Source organism: Dermacentor andersoni, chromosome 8 (genome assembly GCF_023375885.2).
Source record: "Dermacentor andersoni chromosome 8, qqDerAnde1_hic_scaffold, whole genome shotgun sequence".
Taxonomy (NCBI): domain Eukaryota; kingdom Metazoa; phylum Arthropoda; class Arachnida; order Ixodida; family Ixodidae; genus Dermacentor; species Dermacentor andersoni.
This window is the reverse complement of record NC_092821.1, coordinates 93,447,258-93,465,921: the sequence shown is the minus strand read 5'-3', so window position 1 is coordinate 93,465,921 and position 18,664 is coordinate 93,447,258. Positions and strand designations below refer to the sequence as shown.

The following is an 18,664-nucleotide window of genomic DNA, read 5'->3' as shown; positions in this document are numbered from 1 at the left end:
CGTTCCAGTAGTTTCGTTATCGCGTAGCGCTGCGCTGGTTATGTTGGGCTCGCGAAACTCCCACAAACTGCAAGTAGCAGAGAATCCAACTTTGATGTGATGTCGCGGGATGCCCGAAAGGCGTGCGCTACTTGACCGCAAAGAAGCTGCAGCGGCGAACCCGCCGCTCTGTCTTGGCTCGGTGCCGCCGTCTGTCGGGCGCCGTTTTACTCACTAACGGCAGCAAACGGCGGTGATGGCGTAAGCAACGTCACCGCTCCCCAGACTGTGTGGCGGGAGATTTGAATTTTGAAAAAAGGTATTCAGACCCTTCAGCTTAAATTTTCTCGTAAAATAAATTTTTTCTTGGCACGAAACAAGCGTTGCGAGGTTTCTGGAACGGTATTTAAGCAGTACACGCCGACTTAGTATTAGCCTTTAGTGTCCCTTTAAGAAGCGAGATTACATCGCATCTAATGAAGACGATGAACTCGTATCAGCACTAGAAATAAAAGAGCTGGCAATGGAAAAAACAAGAACTTTAGCAGTGTGGGCAAGCCGCAAAGAAAGGAAAAGCCGAGTGAAACTGGGAATTAGTAAACCTACTTTTAGTGATTACGGTGGTTAGAACTCTGTTGTATAAATGTTTTATACAAGGCACGCACCCAAGACCACGCGCAAAAAAGTAACGAAGTGCAAAGAGTGCGCCCGGTGGTGATGTCGGCGCAGATTTCTTGACAGTCACGGCAATGGCTGCTCCGTTCACGCTGGCAGCAAAGAAGCAATAGCTTCAGCGTCGACAAACCAGGTCACCGGACAAGTGGAAGCAATGAAGCACGGCAAGCTAGGGGTTTCTACCCCGCATTACATTAATACACTCTTAAAAAGAAAGGAAAGAAAGACCACTCAACATCAACCTCGTTAACTGCCTCATTAATGCCTTCAATATCTGCTTATCACACGGAAGTTTTGAACTGAAAGAGCCCGCAATAAACAAGATACAAAGAAAACAAAGCGCCAAACTAGCGCTGTCTGACAACTGAACCTTGGTTGGAAAGTAACGTGAAATATACGCTATAGAAACAACAGATAGAATATAACAAAGAAAATAGAAAAACAAAACAAAATCGGGAGCCTTAGTACCCATTTTTTCTTCGAACCTTTACCGGGATATTTTAACCTGGCACAACCGCGACGCAAGAAACGCGGAAGCTCATAAATATGTCAGCGCATACAACGCAACAAACCTTGTAGTTTCTTCCTCCGTTCATCGCTTTTACTTCCGCTGTATAAGCGCTGGCAACACGCAAGCCTCGACAAACAGGAGTTACCCGACATTTTTCTTTAGTTAGTTTGTTTTATTGCTGACGTAAAAGCGCACGAAGGACCCGAAATACCCACGAAAATTGCGCATAGCTATCTTGCCTCGAGCGAGGGCCTAGCATACAGAACAGGCTTGAAGGCAACCCAAAGGTTGTGTATACTAGCGCTGGAGTTTTTGAAACCTCGAAGGAAACGCAGAAGAAGAAGGAAAAAAAACATAGTAATTTAAGAAGATCAGCGTCCTGAAATGAGGCCAAGCCACACACGATACGTTAGATGCAATAGCAGGGACACAGCAACGCGAAGCGTTCAAAATTAGTGCTGTATCGCGGTGAACACCAAAGCACAAATTGCGAGAATAGAAGAGAAGACGGAAAAAGAAGCTATGGGGAGTGCTAGCTATGCTGTCTACCTATATTTACTATACTGCATCAGGAAGCCACAGCTTTTACTTTATGTGAGCGAAAAAGAATGCCTGAAAACGAAACGCGAGCTAGTTTTGAAAATGAAAGCGCAAAATAAGCAGCGAGAGCTGGAGTTCAGTGACTTCAGATATTACCCGCCCCCGGGTCACACATTTTCACGGCGGCCTCTGTCCCGCAATATGCCGGGCACAAGGGAGACCATGAATGCGCACCTCGCAAGTGTGGATGGCAGAGATAACGCGAGCACTACGCACGCAAGGAGCCGAGAACAAAGAAGCTGAGGAAAGTGAAAGGGGAATGATAGCATATGCTTGCCGGGGAGGGCAAAACAACGCACATTGCGTGCGTAGAATTAACTTAGCTAGCCACTGATGGTGAACTTGTTGAATTTTGTATGGCTGTCTGGGCGACCTGTATTCGGAAAAAAAGAAAACGAGTGGTTTGATATGCAGGGATATTGAAAAAAAAAAAAACAAGAGAGAGGGTGGAGGGGTGTGCGGGCAGGGGGGTGCAGTGGGAGAAAACGCAGTCGTTTATTACAGCTGCTTTTTTCTTACCTTATTAGAAAACCGTATTTCTAACGATCGCCGCGTGCGCTCCGTGGACGCGCCCCCCTGCGACACACGATACAGTGGGCGTGTGCTATGCCCCAGATTACCAAGGACAATAGCTATAGAGACGTGCGCCTTGCCGTGGCATGATTAGCGCACATGAACCATCCTGACAGCGCAGGTCTAAGCGCGAGTGCGTTTAGGTGCATGCACTGCAATTTAAATGCCAGGCTTATTTTTTAAGAGTTGTGATTTTCGGGTGATGTATTGGAATGCATCTATATTGGGGTATGTGTGTTTGTGTGTGTGCGCGCACACGCATCCACACACACACGCATGCACACCCACACCACACGCACACACATACGCACACCACACACACACACCACGCACACACACGCACACACCACACACACACACGAACACCACACACACACACACACACACACACACACACACACACACACACACACACACACACACACACACACACACACACACACACACACACACGCACACACACGCACACACACACACGCACACACACACACACACACACAAACACACACACACACACACACGCACCATGCACACACAGGCACACACGAACACCACACACGCATATACCACACGCACACACCACACACACACGCACACCACACGCGCGCGCACACGCAAACGGCCTAAAGTTCCCCAGTACTTGGAACACATGTGCATCGGAGAAAATAACGCTTGAAGGCACTAAATCGTGAATTGACTTCAAGTATGCCAAAAAAGGACCGCAAATGAGTTATTGTCGATCGATTAGAGTTTCCCGCGTGGGTGCCACCGATACCTAGCCCGATGCGGGCAACCGAACGACACTTGGGTGGCGCCCCCATCTGCAGTGGTCCCAGCCGTCCGCTGCCGCGAGTCTCGCAGCAATTCGGTAGCGCGCGCGCGTTCAGCCTCATCCTGTGGACTTGTGCGCGCGTTCAGTGGCATCAAGTCTGTATTGGGGCTCTGATCATAGAACGAACTATGCGATAACGCCATACATAGTATCACAATGTGCAATGACTCTTGAAACGCGTCCCATCATGTCAAGCCAGAAGGGAGACCTACGCCATTCACTTCGCAAACCTATACCACCAAAGCTAGCATACAGTTTAGGAAAGCAAATCACGTTTTATAAGCAATGGTGCAGTACAGAAAAATAAAGGAAGGTAGAAATAAAAGCGATGGCAGATGCAGTGACGTTAAAAAAATGGCCTATTTAAGCGGGTGACGGCACGAGCACAAGAAAAACGAGAGATCAGTTAGCCATACGATTACGACAATGAAGGAAACACAGATACATTACCTATAGCTTTGAGAGTTTGTAGCATTTCCTTGTTTAGCAAACATGCATTATTTTATTACCTCGGTTATAAATAAATAAATAAATAAATAAATAAATAAATATCCCTGCTGCATTCGTTGCATACACTGCATCGATACTCTGCTTCCGCTATTATGTTAGCCCTCATAACTTAAATGAACACCAGCCGCCGTGGTTGCTTAGTGGTTATGGTGTTGGGCTACTACGCACGAGGTCGCGGCATGGAATCCCGGCCACGGCGGCCACATTTCGATGGGGGCGAAATGCGAAAACGCCCGTGTACTTAGATTTAGGTGCACGTTAAAGAACCCATGGTGTTCCAAATTTCCACAGTCCTCCACTACGGCGTACCTCATAATCAGATCTTTGTTTGGCACGTAAAACCCTATAATTTATTTTTTTGAAATGCATAATTCGTTGAAATAACTTCGATATCTCCTATAGTTATAGCTCATGTTATCTCCCATAGATGTTTCAGCCTAATTGTTGTGCCATATGGAGCTGCAAGATGAAGCAGCGCGAAGCAAACAATTCCCTGGAGCTATGAAGTAGACGGAGATGTTGTGCTGAGCGTATCTCCTACTGTCGAATTCCATATACAAAAAATGGCGCGCATCAGTATGCCTACAGTGTTCGAGGTTCTACACCATAAAATTCAATATAAAGAAGAGTCAATCACATAATGGAAATGACGTGATGATAATACAAGAATACGCGCGTTTCTCCTATATACAAGGAAGGACGGAAAAGTGGGATTTCTCGCTCAGCCGTCCCTGTACGGAGCTTGAAGAGCCCAATCGTACATTCATGGATTCAAACACACATCATCTTATCAACATTAGCGTGAACCAGGGGCGCGTGGCTTTCAATACACTGTCAGACAGCATGCACAGTACGCACATAGCCTCGTTGCATGCTGTAATAGTTGAGGTCGGGCATGAAATAGATGGTAGCTGGCCATGCCGTCGCCCAACTCATCCACGCTGAGGACGTTGTTGAAGGGAGAGACTTGTTCTCATCGAGAACGAGGAATATGGGATTTATTTACAGTATCTACATGAGAACGTTACAGTTCATCAGTCTAGCATGACTGAAAGAGAATGCACACACAGCAGCCATGCCACGGCTGCTTATAAATACTCTTGTCCTCCCTAGATCCCTAGGTGAGGGAAACCGTCAACCGTCGACCGATTCGAAGTGTCCAAAGTCATCGTAGCCGACCCGCCTTTGAGGGAGAGGGTTTACACACTCACTTCCGCACAGGTTTCACTGACCACTCCGAGGTGATGGGGTTTTCGCAGACACAAGTCTTGCCCTGAGCAGGCGCCTCTTGGTCGCTGAGTTGACACCGCAGACAGTGGCTGCCGCGTCTGTCCATTGACTGACTACTTCTAAGACCCGTGAGACGGCGCCGCAAAACACCTCCTTCCAGGAGTTCTCCCGCTCCAAACAAACCGTGACAGTGACGGCGAATCCACTAGCAATACTTGGTAAGCCGACTGCGTCTACACATCCCGGCGCCGCTCGCTTGGGGACGCGGCGTATTGTCATCCTTACAAAGCAAGTAGCCGCAGCAGACTTTCCGGCGCCAACGGGTTGTTTACGAGGCGCATTCTTGTTTTCACAAAGCGAGTCATCGCAGTGGGCCGGGCAGAGTTCGATGGCTGCTTCCCCGAAGATTGCCAGCCCCCGAAGGTCGAACGTAACAATGCATACTGCGCCAGCAGGGATTTCAGCACGGCCCGTTAGATGTTTTTCAAAGTACAAAAAAAAAAGGCACGGTGCTTCCACGCTTAAGCTATTCCCGCGTCTCTTACGCATGCGTCGCCGTTACCGTTGACAAAATTTTCTAGAGCGATGCAGTTCCATTAAAGGCATGGCGGTTACAAACGTACGTGGGACAACGGCTGGAGATAAAGGGCGAATGAGGCTACAGTATGAAACTAAGGTGCTACGCGCACAGCTACGCAGGATTTCAATGGAACCGTGCACCAACCATGAGATAGTGTGAGCCGCGTGAATAGTGTATACATCATGAGGTGTCGTACCATATATTTCTTCGCCAGTTGTGTTGCCAAGTTGTGGGCAACTTGGTGTGGTACAGATACCAACCACAAGCAGAGTGTTGGATGAATCCCTGGCATACAGTATACGAGTAGGTAAGTAAAAAAAATTAACTGAACAGAAAAAAATCAAAACGCCGACGCAAGTTGCGCGCACTGTTGCAAGCTACGCAACCAATTTGCATCGCTTCGCACCTTACGCCTTGTTTACTCTGCGCTGCTTACGAAATGCCACGGTTCCTTCTTCGCATTTTTGTCATTCTCTTGCTCTCTCTTCTCCTTCACAGTAGCTGCCTGAGCCAGAGACACGATGTGCGCAACTATTCATGTTTAGGAGCTGTATACGCAAGGACGCGCATACTTTTTTTTACAGATGCGAAATTGAGGTTTATACGTAGTTCCACACGTCCTCTCAGCTCAACGTCCGCAATTCATATGCAGAGAAAGGATTGCTCTGCGGTCTCCATGCGAGACCACAGAGCAAGACGCATAAATCAATGCTCCAACACAATATGCACGCACTAGACCGCGCAGCGTCATTGTTTACCATACATATAGTCTCAGAACGGAAAGGTTTGCGGAACACGGGGCGCAAGAATTACATAGACAGTTGTATGCAATAACTTAAAAAAAACTGTGCAGTACGCGCACCCAATTGTTCAGGGTTTTCTTTGTTCAGCGCCGTCGCCTTGACAAGAAAGAACGGCGGCATGTCTCGGTGAAGGATCGTCAGCCGCAAGATGAAGAATGAAGTTTTGCGCGAAGAGACTGAACTAAAGGAATTCGTCGTTCGGGAGCGAGCACCACGTCTTGGCAGCGAGGCAACGAAGGAATATCGTTAACGCGCGGGGTAACCGACCATGCAAGAGGAAGCTTCCAGCCCCTCCGACACAAATCTCGCCGTAGACGTTGTCAGAAAATACGGAATTTAGCGAAAACGCAAGCGCGATGTTTCCATGGTGCACTACAAGATATGTGAAACCTTTCGCCTGCTTTTATGTGTGATCAACGGAAGAACTTCCATAAACACTCGATTGATGTGCGGCCAACGTTTTCAGAGGCATAGCACGGCTTCGCGTTTTGTTGAAGCGTCGTCAAACATGTTATTTTAGCTGCCGCTGTTCCGTCTTTCCATCTGTATTTATTGGCTTTGGTTGTGCTGTATATCGAACCTATAGGCCTTGCTTTGCATTTCCTTTCAAGGAAACTCGCAGAGAGACAGCTAGATTTATAACGATAGAAAGTCAAGGGGGTTAACCAAAGCCTTTGTGCCTCCCCGCAGATGAATGTTGCCTCAAGTTTATATAGACGCAAGCACTCCTCCATGGGCACCGGACGCAAAAGCTTTCCATGCAGAAAGCGGCCCCAGATCCCACAGCCTAACAAGAGAAGGAATCATATTTTGCACGAAACATTACGCGCTTACGATGCTCTCCAACGAGCGTTGATATTGCGGTAAGCGTTTGCCTAGTTCTTCATATTATATGCATACATGCACAGAGTTTCCCACAATTACTAAAGGGAACTCTGGCGCTGCGATCATTCAGTCAACTTGGGAATGATGGGTAGAACACAAGTGGGTTTGATCTTCGTGCTTGAGGTTTAAGAACATTCTTGTGGCTTCTTTTATTACGTTTTGTCAGGGCTGAAATTGGCCGAAATTTCGTAACAATATATACCTTTTAATGCAGACGGCAATAAGACTCGGCAAGCACGCATAATCGCCGCTAATTGCAGTGGTTGCGCTTATCCATGCGTCCGTGGGGTAATGGTTTCAATATCGTGTTTCTCTGTTACAGGCCCTGTGTTGAAATCTTGCCATCGGACAATTTTAATAATGTTTACTCAAATATTTGTAACAATGTAATTTATTAAAAATGATCCCTTCGCAAAGTCACGAAACCATTTAAAGCCATAAGGACGAAGTTTAGGCAAATTCATGTACTACCCATCGTTCCCTTCCTGGCTGAACTGCGCTGCTTCCAGCTCCCGTAGACACCGGCGCCACACGTAGTTCCATCTAGTAACAGTATGAAATCATATGTGTATATGTACATTGTGCATGCCGTATGCGCTCGAATGCTGCCAAGGATCGCTGAAGTGATAAGCAAGCTCACTTATCAGTTTTAAACAAGCACTGAAACAAGCACGCGTCTGTTGCTATTCAGGGGCTGAATCTTATAGCGGCTTATATCCGCTCACTTCGCCTGAAGGGATTAGTCAGAATTGTGCCTGCGTCACCGGCTATCAGAGACCGCGTGGTGGCACCGCAAATTACGAATACGTCACGCATCCGTCAATCATCTTCAAAGCCAACCTGTTGTCGGCTAAGTGCGGAACCGGTGAAGGGGTAATTCACCTTTAGGTTCAGTTGCCGTGGCATGACTGTCGGCCTGCCACCCCGGCCGTGCGACCCCGGAGACAGGCGGGCGTCGCGTACGCGCGCGTGCGTGCGTTGGTTACGTCGGACGCTTAGTTGTTACTGTGGTTACTTGCGTTTGTCGTCTGCTTGGCGTTACTCCTTCGGTGTGGACGACAGCTGGAAGTGCGATGCACGTCCGAAGAGATGACGGAAGATTATTTGCACCACCCCTCTCGGCCTTCTAAGCCGACCTTTTCCAAGTTGCGCTACTAACTGGAGAAGACTTCGGTACAAGCGCACCAGTGGTCATTCCACGGAGAGGACGGAATTGCGCTATGCGGCTCATCGCCACTGACCTGCAGGTCTGTCGGAAGCGGGGCATTAATCGAAATGGCCTAGATATCTGTTGCCGACACTGTCGATGAAGTTGCTCTCACAGTTACTGTGTGGGCCGGTAGAAAGGCTGGGTCGGCATTCTTGTGACGCCCGCTGTCAAAGCCAATGCCGAGGAGATATTTGCATGGCGAGGTCAAATTCTCCGTGCTATCTCCACGTCCATAGCTCGCAGATCGTCATTCAGCAGTCAGAAGGGCTCAAGCCAGGAAGCTCCATTCTTTCCTTTGTTCGGCTGATAAAACTGCAGAGCCAGAACGGGAAGGTTGTGGAGATCACTTATTTGGCTGCCCCTTTTTGCTCAAGCTCTGGAGTGCGGCACTTTCGCCCTCAATTTCACGGTACAGCGCGCGCCGTCGACAATACGCTCTTCGATTTAACATCGCGCAGAGAGTGCAGGGCGCGTATATCGTAATGCTCAATTTCATGTCCCATTCCTTCTATCACGCGACGAGCCGTGAAGCAGATCGCAGCGATAACGGCAGCGCGGCGGCGAGCAAGTCATGTCCGAGCCAATGATGAAGGGCGAACAAAGAAGGAAGATTGATACAGACATATAGTAAATTCCTCCTTAAGAATCAGTTCACAGTGCTGTTGCATTCGCTACTTAGGTAGTGCTGGCAGTATTCCTTGCGCGCGTGCCGTGCAAGTTCCTGGTAGCAGACGACATATATCGCTGCGCTCTGCCAACTCATTTACGCTTGCGATACCACCTGTCGACTGAGAATGAAAAAGAGTGACATTAATAGATTACTTCAAGCTTTAAGCTTCAAGCTTTAAAACTTGACAGATAATATTTAATTTATATTTTATATTTAATGGGCAAGCAGAAACATTGCCCATTTCTTCGATTAGCACGCAATATGATGACGCACACCTCAGAGGTGTCACGCTTTCGTCTATTGGCCACGTCCTCCCCTTCTTCCATCTCCGGCTTGGGAGCGGCACATGTAGTGACGCAAGCGGCAAAGTGAACTGTTCGCTTTCCGATCTGTTACAAGATTCCGCCCCAGAATGACGCCTCATTTGTATCCAAGCCCAAGCGGCCAGCATCAGCCGATCTTGTAACGAAGCTGACTTGGTTGGAACAGCGCCTAGCCAATGCCCGGCACCTATGGGGAACCAGCGCTGGAGTTTTCCCGACGCCTTCAGCGCCGCCCTGGCGGTCAGAACATGCACAATGCAGCCGCTCCCGCGGACAAAAATTGCTACTGGTAGTGGCGTTGCGTGCCCTGAAAGTCGAAGGAAAACAAAAGGACGCCGACGATACTGTTGCGTATACAAGTGCCACAACTACGTCGGGATGAGGGAGGATGTACCTAGTGTTCCTGTATATGCTCCCGCAGGGAGCAGAGTTGCGCATACCTTTTCCGGCGCCGCTCGCACCGCTATTCGCCGAGCGCAATCACGTGGCGCAAAATGACGTCAAATGATCAACTGCGCGCTCCGAAGCCAACTTTACGGAAACGGCGCCGACTCGTTTCTGTCAGTGCCACCGAAATTGCAATCAGCGGACCGTCGAGCGAGCGTGCGTAGCAACGATCGGCTGCGGGTTGCAGGTATGGTACTCGAGGATGTTAAGTTAATGACTTTGGTGAAGTGCTACGAAGCAGATCATTTTGACACTTGTATTCAAGTATGACGGGTTGCAGCGCACCAAACTGCGCAAATCGCACGGAAGGTGACAAAGCTATTTACGCGGTGCCGTGCGGACGGACGAGACCGGCCGGCTCCGAAAGGGACCGGGATATGCGAGGTCCGTTCGCCTTGTTTACAGAGGTGAGTTCAGCTTGTTTACACTAAAGCGGCATTTATCTCGAGTAACACTCTTGTACACGCTGAAATGCGTACGCCTGGCATGAGCAGTTGTTCAGTTGTGCAATTTTTGGTGTATATGTGCAGCACGACACAGACGCGGTACAAAGAAAGGACGGCACGTCTGTGTCGCGCTGCACATATACGCCAAGAATGTTAACTTACCAACACTCTCAATTCGCTTTGTTGCTTGTACGATTGTTCTGACTATGCGGCTCCAGAAAACTGTGTTCAGAACAGAGTAAATACCAGCAGGTACAATTTGCCCGCTGCACCCTGGCTTTTCTCTGCACCGTTCTTTTTTTTAAATTTGTCGGCGTTTTGATTTTTCATGTAAAGTCGATTGCTGTGCTGGTGTTCATTGTTTTGTAGTAAGCGAAGACACCGTGCGCTCCTGCTTATGAGACAGCTACGATAGCTTCAGCATTTACCGCCCGCAATATGTCGCTTGTTCGATCAGCCTTAGTCGACGTGAGGAATGCAAAATTATTTTTGTACGTTTAGTAAGCGCTGTGTTATAGTAAATTAACCTGAGTAGTATGAAGAGATAAAGAACGATGTGCTGTCATATTACAGTCTGTAATGTGTGAATAATTACTTTGCCAGTTTGTCATCTAATGTGATTAGTCCAATAAAAATAACCTGTTGTTACTTTTAATAACTTGTTGCCTTTCCAGTGGCTTTGAATTCTTCCCCCCGAGGCTCCAAGAACCAGCACTCATCCCCTGCTACTACCAGCCATTGCTCATCCATTCCCTTGTACGAAATAAATTTGATCTAGAAGCTCGTGCCTCTTCAATCTTTTTCCATTTGCAGATTTGCTGCTACGAAGCAGCTGTTAAGTTTGCGGTATGAATCGTAAAAATAAGCTTTGCATAAGATGTGCGCACGTGGACATTTGAAATGCGTTTAAATTTACGCGCCTGCACCGTATATATAGAAAACGCGCAGTTGCTGTGAACGACGTTTAGTGATGAATGACGGCCAACGGTCACTGCCATAATTGCAGGCACGATAGTTCTGTTGACGACATTGATTATTCGTCTCGTTTCGGCAGCCAAAATGTGCTCACATAATTGTCTACCACACGTGTGTGAAGTTTTCTTTAAACACCGTCGAAAACATTTCTTGTCTTCCGACTCCGCGAGAAAACTTCATATACGTGCTGAAAAACATTGCACCGCTTTTTGTTGCAAGGTAATGCGCGTTTGCACGCGAACTTTTCAGCTGTTCGAGCCACGGGCGTAGTCAGGATTTTATTTCGAGGGATCGAGGGGGGGGGGGGGGGGGGGGCTATTGTTTATATGTACATTCGTGCGTGTGTTTGTATATGTGCGTGTATATATGTACACACAAATTAAAACTTTCGGTGGGTTGGCGCCTCTCCGTCTGCGCCAATCGTTCGAGCTTTGCCTGCATTAAAAAGTGTCACCTTGCTCAGCGCTTGCGTACAGTTGCCGCGTGTAGCTCGCGACCAGCAGACGAACAAGCAAATGGAACACAAATGGAACGACCCAGCACCCGTGTAACAAGAGGATCGGAAAAATGGATGATAAGGCACCATCGAACGAATTACTTTATGCAAACCCTGACATACAACGTACCCGCGCAATTAAATCAACTGCAGAAGTGTGTAAATGGAGATACGGTTCTATCACGCATGCTATTCCGCGATATCTTTGTCTTTGATAAATTTCACCTGACTGTTTAAAGTTTGTAATTTAGTTGGTTTTCATACGTATTGTTACGTTTCGCCTACGACGCGCGGTATAGCCGGCGCGGATGCAACGGACGCCGGGGCTTCGTTCAAAGCGGCGGACATTTTGGCCCGTTCAGCGCCGCCGATACGCCTCCCCGCCACGCGCGTCCAGGCATGTTTCAGTGCCACGTGTCTTCAAGTGTGCGTGTGTGTGCGTGTGCATGGTGGTGCCCACGCTTGTCAAAGCGCGGCAGCCTGGGAGAGGAGCTCCCCAAGTCTGAAGCGAGGAGGTCTGACCGGCGCCTGCTCGGCGGATGCGTCACTACACTCGTCTCAACATGTCTCTCAGCGTGTCCGTGCCCCGCCGTCACGTGGCCTCGTCACGAGGCCTTCCTCTTGCCCTCGTCTCCGAGAGTATAAGAGCAGCTGCCCCCGGACACCGAGAGAGAGGCTCCGATTTCTTCCGTTGAGTTACGTGCTCTCCCGTCTCTCCACTTCGGTCGACCTGACCGCCCGCTCTTTTGCGATGTTAGAATAAACAAGTTGTTCTGTTACCAGTCGACTCATGCTTTGCCGGGACCTTCAGATGCTTCCAGTTGTGCCCCAGGCCGCCAGGCCAACGCTACCCTTGGGGCTTGCGACCCATTTGCAACAACGGGTGTCAGCGCTGAGATTACAACAGTATTCAGAATGTACTCGTCACATGTATATTCATTTCATTTCTTGTAAGTTGCACTTGCACCTTCTTTACTGTTGTTTAACTTCCTTTTAATTATTGTTTTTAATAATGTTCATTTTTTAAAGTGTAACAGTATATATTTCCCTGGCGCTAATGTTATTCACCCGAATTTCAATGCGCTCGGAATGATTATGCATGTATGAAAATCTATTCATGCCCAGGGAAGCGGATATATACCACGTGTTGTATTACTGAAGTTACTTACGAAAGCTTATTGTTTGCACTGCGGATGTGTGCGATGCTGATGTTGCCTGGTGGTGGCCCCCTGGCCTCGTCAAGCTGTATGTTTACAGCTTTCTTGCGAGGGTGGCCTTCAACACTGTACTTACATGTTGTAAATAAACTTGACTTGACCGCGCGGCATTTGCCTCCTGCGCGCGCGAGGAGTGGCTTCACTGCAGGGCTGGATCATAAACCGGACCTATGCGCAACTCTGCTCCCTGCGGGAGCATATACAGGAACACTAGATGTACCCTTCTGCGTCTTTCCATCTAAACCCTACGAACAAGAACGGAGGCGGCGTTGGATCCAAGTATTCAGGCGAGAGGAGTAAGTTCCCGTCTTATCGCCCTGTCAAGCGGTGTCGGGCGGGTTTCTAAATCGAATTTCGCGTGTGTGCTTGGCTTATTCGATAGTGAAGACGGTCAGCCAGGCAGCCAGTACCAAACAGCAGAATCTGCAGTCAGCATTTCGTCGGAAACAAAATGAGCAATAGCATGCACTACCCGGCATATGTACCAACCATTTTTCCTTCGCAATACCATCGTCAAGCCCCTTCCAATGCCACCGCACCAATCGAACGGTACGAAAGGTAATTATTATCAATTCATTTCTAAGAATTATGTGGCAGGGAAGCTGCCTTGTAATACGAGTTGTGTGCGCATACTGCCGGCGGCGCACGCGCGACTAAGCCGCCTATGTGTTTTTAAATATGCGCATGCGGTTGAGGACTCAGCGCTGAGATGCATCCGGTAAATTTATGTAATTAGCGCTAAATGTAGTCATGGTTGTTGCGGATCAAGCAGCGGAGCACTCAAACCTTTGCTTGCGCGAGTCAGCTGATGCGATAAAGCTTTCTTCTCCATTGACTGCTGTGGCGAAGTAACATCAGAATTTATGTCTAGCCAGAGAAATATGGAATGTCTCAAACCAACTAATACTTTTGAAACCATAGCGCAGCACGACCGGCGCCATAGCTGCTACATTTGCGAGGCAGGCTGCCACACAAGCATGGCAACGGCACACGGCGCAACCGTTAAAGAAACACACGTGCTTGCCGCGACACACTGTGAAAAATATATAAAGCTCAAACAGCTTCTTTCATCATTTCTTCACTTGATGGCGCTAGCTTCTTTACGAAAACTGTCCACTTGAAGCGGCGTGAAAACGGAAACATACGAACTATAAAACGGCCGCGGACGTGTCGTCTGGTCGAGCGGCTGGAATATGCCGCGTTTCGTCGCCAGGGCGGCGTGCAACGCACTCTTTTCGACACGCCGCCTATCCAGCGCTGGTTCTCCATAGCCCCGTCATCTTCAAGAAGCGCATTAGTGCTTCGGTGGCCCCGTGCGCACGCGTCTACTTCGGGCATGGTCCCAGGATCGTAGCATCCGAGAACGGCTTTTCGTCTAAGCAGATGGGACTCCCAGAATGTGCTCGGCCCTCCTGGGAGTTCCTGCCCTACTCGCTCGCCACACAGTCTCACTCTGCGATCGTGCTTGCGACGTCCACCCGGAAGGCATGGTGTGCAGAAGGCAGCCCATAGGTACCGCCCCTTAGCACCCCATTCACGCGTGTTGCTAAGAGGCCGTGAGGTTAGGAAAAGTCGGCCGAAACAAGAGCCCACAAGGATCATGCAACTCAGCATAGTGGAAAGAACTCTAGGATACGACAAGTTGCGACAAAAAAAAAAAAAAAAAAAAAAAAGACGGAACCTGCGGTCGTACACGCGGCCTCAAGGTTATCGCCTGCGCAGTGCCATATGCACGCCTAAGCCTACTCGTTAGTCCGAACGCTTTGCGACTGTAAATTTAGAGTGAATGAAAACTTGAAGCGATCTAGAGCATTGCTATTATTTTTCATTTTTTTTTGCTCTAAAACAAAGAGAAATAGACTAGGCGAAGAACTTTCCACATCAATGTCTCCACGGGAACACATGTATAACCGAACGGAAAGCATGGAATGCATGCATTAGCCTTTGTTCTCTATAATGAAACGTTTATGGTAAATCATTTCTGCGGAAGGCCGCAAGGTGGAAGAAATATAACATAAGGAGGAAAAATGTAGTCTTGTATATACTTTCGCGCTACAATTCGGGCGGATGACAACGAAACGTTCGATTCGCGTTTTACATTTGTGTGCGTCTACTTCTGAAACATATGTAGCCGCGTAGTGAAATTGTGTATTGTCACCTTTGTGTCTTTGTGTCCTTTTCTTGTTGTCGTCGTTTAGTGTGCGCACAACTTTCCAAATGTGCCATTAGTTCCCAAAAAACACTCGTGAGTGAAATAGGACGATAACTACTACACAACGATACAGGACTTCTTTTGGGGACTGGAACAGTCCTGCCTACTCTCCAGACTTCCGGCACCAGTCCTGATGACAATGATAGCTGAAAATTAGCAAGCTAAATCGAGCTTAGAGTTCTTTTTGTGTTTTCCAGCATTTCGCGTTTGTATTTATTTCGTCGACATTAGACAATGACGTAAGTTTTAATGAATAAATTAGCTTCTTAATGCCGTAAGGACAAAAGGTAACATCGGGCATGACTGCATGATCGAAATAATGGAAGGGAGCTTTTACGTTATCATGTTCAATTGTGAGGACGGAAAAAAAATCACGGTTAAGTTGTTCCGCAGTTTAGACACCCTAGCATGACATTAAACGACGCAGATGAATGTTTCTGCGTTAGAGTGATAACGCGTACGTATTTTCGTAACACATCGAGCGTTTTGTTTTTAAAAAGCAGCCAGTTAGTGCGAACAGGAGGCACCGAAATTTGGTATGAAATGAAGCAGCAAAATCTGCGAGTTCCAAGTTAATAGCCGAGTGATTCCGTTTATCATACAGTCTGATCAGTTTGGTTGTCTTTGTAGATTGTGCAAGCTGACAGTATTATAATGTATGGATTATGGAATGGTCACTAAGACCAGGCAAATGCGTCATTGCATGTAGGTGCTTTGTCAAGATCTGACGCGAAAATGAGGTCGAGCATGTTAGAAGAATGAAAACTTTGGCATGTTGGTTCAGCGATAAGTTGCGTTAATCCAAAGGTTAGGCATGAGTTCACAAGATCACTTTCAGTACTGTATTGTGAAGTTGCTGATGTCAGGTTAGTCCAGTTTATTGCCCAAAAGTTAAAATCACCGAACAGTAGCATCGGAGAGTGGTGATATAATTCAGTTTCCCCAACGCAATGTTTCCTGGAATTCTGCAACAACGTTAGGATCATTATTATTTATTTATTTATTTATTTATTTATTTATTTATTTATTTATTTATTTATATCTATGGCAGCGGGAAAGTTGTCGCAGCGCTCAGCAGCTTCCTCGTAGCACACTGCTGGGAGCAAGAATTATCGCATGAGTTGCGGCTACATCCCACAATTTTCAGAAGAGTACAAATCCTTCAGTCATGAGCCATAATGTGAAACACTAAAGATTGGCGCTCTTGGTACTGCTACCGTTCAGCTGGGAATGAACGCCGTGGCTTATGTGCTATATATATATATATATATATATATCGCAGGACAGGGGCAATTGGAGATCGCAGGGAGAGGCTTTCATCCTGCAGTGGACATAAAATAGGCTGATTATATATCTATATATGTGCCAGTGCGTGTGTCTGTGTGTGTGTGCAGAGAGACAGAGAGAGAATGGACAGACAGCGCTCAGGAAAATAAAGTTTGAAACAAACGGCGCGAACACCAACGTTAGCTTGGCTCAGTCCATACCGCTGATGGAAAGTCAAAGAAACAAGAACCGTGACTTGTCTGAAACAGGACTCGTTGAAAAGCGGCGTTGAAGGTTCAGTTAAAGGGTATCAGTCAAATACGCTTTTTTCTGCTCCATACTTGTCCGTCATACTGAGCACCTTGTCAACGATGTTTCACACTGCATGACTACATGGCTGAGCGAAGATTACAGTACAGACTCCAAAATGTTTTAGGCAGCCGACTACTAGAGGTACTTAGCCAAGGGTACCAGGTGATAACACCAACGGACGTGCTACTTTCTGTGTTAAATGTGAAAACATCATAAGCACAAGCTGATGCAACAGGCGAGGGCGACAAACAAAAGCCGTTTGTTACAAAGTGCAGGGCTGCCGCCTCTCCTCATCACTTGGCTTCGGTTTTACTGACTGCTTGGATCCGCCACCATCACCGCGTGCGCAGTTTTTCAAGTGCCTTGCTCCAGAGTTAACCCCGCATTCTCAAACCATGCTCGACTCGAAGGTTCTCCTCCACTTCAGTGAGTTGAGCACTGCAGCGCCTCTCGACGCTACGCTTCTCTAGAATCGCCGTAGAGTGTCCTTGAAACGGCACTGACCACTTCTGTCGAGGCGCGGCCTTGCCATCTATTTTCTTAAGTCAAGGTGGAGTCTTGAGAGGAGGAACTTTCTAGAATATTGAGGTAAGCCACGTATGCCTCGAGGTCAAGCACTGAGAAAAGAAGCACGCAGAAACCTCAAAAGGTGCCCCAGGCGACGAGACAAATCTCGAACTTTTCTCCCACCCTCATCTCCTGGCCCAGTACCCGGGCCTAGCTACGCAAGGTTCTTCTGCAGATCTCGCGCTTTCGCCTTGTTTGTACGACTACGCGGGCATGCGCACGTTGGGACGTGCAGAGAAGGTGGCCTTGCTCCCGCAACGTAATCGGAAGCTGGAAAGCAGATTAGCTGGTAGAGTAAATTGAGTCACGGTTGCGGGACACTCCGTTGGGGTGCCCAAGGCAGGGTGTCGTTCCTGCCTTTGCCCCGAAGCAAATGCTCTCAACGCGAAGGTTTGGGGTAGGTGGTGCTGATTCAGTTGCGGCTTCGCAGTGCCAGGGAGCACATGAAGGATGGCGGACAGGACAGATTTGTGCTCGTGTTCCTCTCTGGCAGAACTTCGTCTCCTTTTCCCAGTTTAAAAAAGAAAGCAAGGAAAAACAAGCAAACAAAAAAATAACACTATAGGAAAACGCGAGGCAAATTTGGTTCGTTCCTTCTTCAGGGCCTTCATGTTCTCTGTCCTCTGTGTTTCCACTCTTTATTTCCTTTCTTGAGTAGGGTAGCAAACCGGACGCGCATGTCGTTGACGTTCATGTCTTTATTTGTGCGTTCGTTTTCTCTCTCTCTCTGTTCAGGACCACTGCTTACAGTTGCTCCACATTCCAGCCGCTCGATTTGCCAAGCCGTGTTTTCTCGCAACTCCACGACGAGAAACACCTAGGATTGACTACTGTGCTGCAAGGGCGGATACTCTGATAAAGTACGATGTCGCTGACCATGTGATCGTCCTTTGATTTCTCGGAGCACATTCATAACATGCGGGATGTCTGCAGAAACCTCACTTTTCTAGAAAATTGTACTTCTCTGCTTTACCACAGCACGCAAGGAACCACATTTGTTAAAAAAAATCAATGTCTTCGTATCTACTTTACCCTCGGTACGTTGTAATTAACCTCACTTATTTTGCCACACACCTGTGGTTTGTAATTTGCTAGTGCGGCTTTCGTCTCAACTGGGGAACCGGCGGCAGGCTTTATTCAACACTGCCGCACTATTTTGCTGCATTTCTTTGCTGAGAGTCGCTGACAGTTTGCAATAACCGGTCCTGTCCGCCATCCAACTTTCACTTATCGCAGCTAAAAAAGAAACTGAGGAGACGCGAAGGTGGTCGGAATATGTAACCGCTGTGCCGGTATAATTTCGTGACATCAAAGTGAAACATTGCCAAAGAATCTCGTTTTCTTG

At 47.8% G+C, this 18,664-nt stretch overlaps 2 long non-coding RNA genes across 7 annotated transcripts in view; both read left to right on the top strand.

The window, feature by feature from the left end:
* LOC129384371 (uncharacterized) overlaps positions 1 to 18,664 on the top strand; it is a 430,482-nt gene that overhangs the window by 38,678 nt on the left and 373,140 nt on the right. The gene's annotated exons all lie outside the window — the stretch shown is intronic.
* Positions 7,758 to 11,054, top strand: LOC140219844 (uncharacterized). Its single transcript, XR_011896087.1, has 2 exons — positions 7,758 to 10,235; positions 10,949 to 11,054. It is a non-coding gene; the product is annotated as an uncharacterized lncRNA (long non-coding RNA).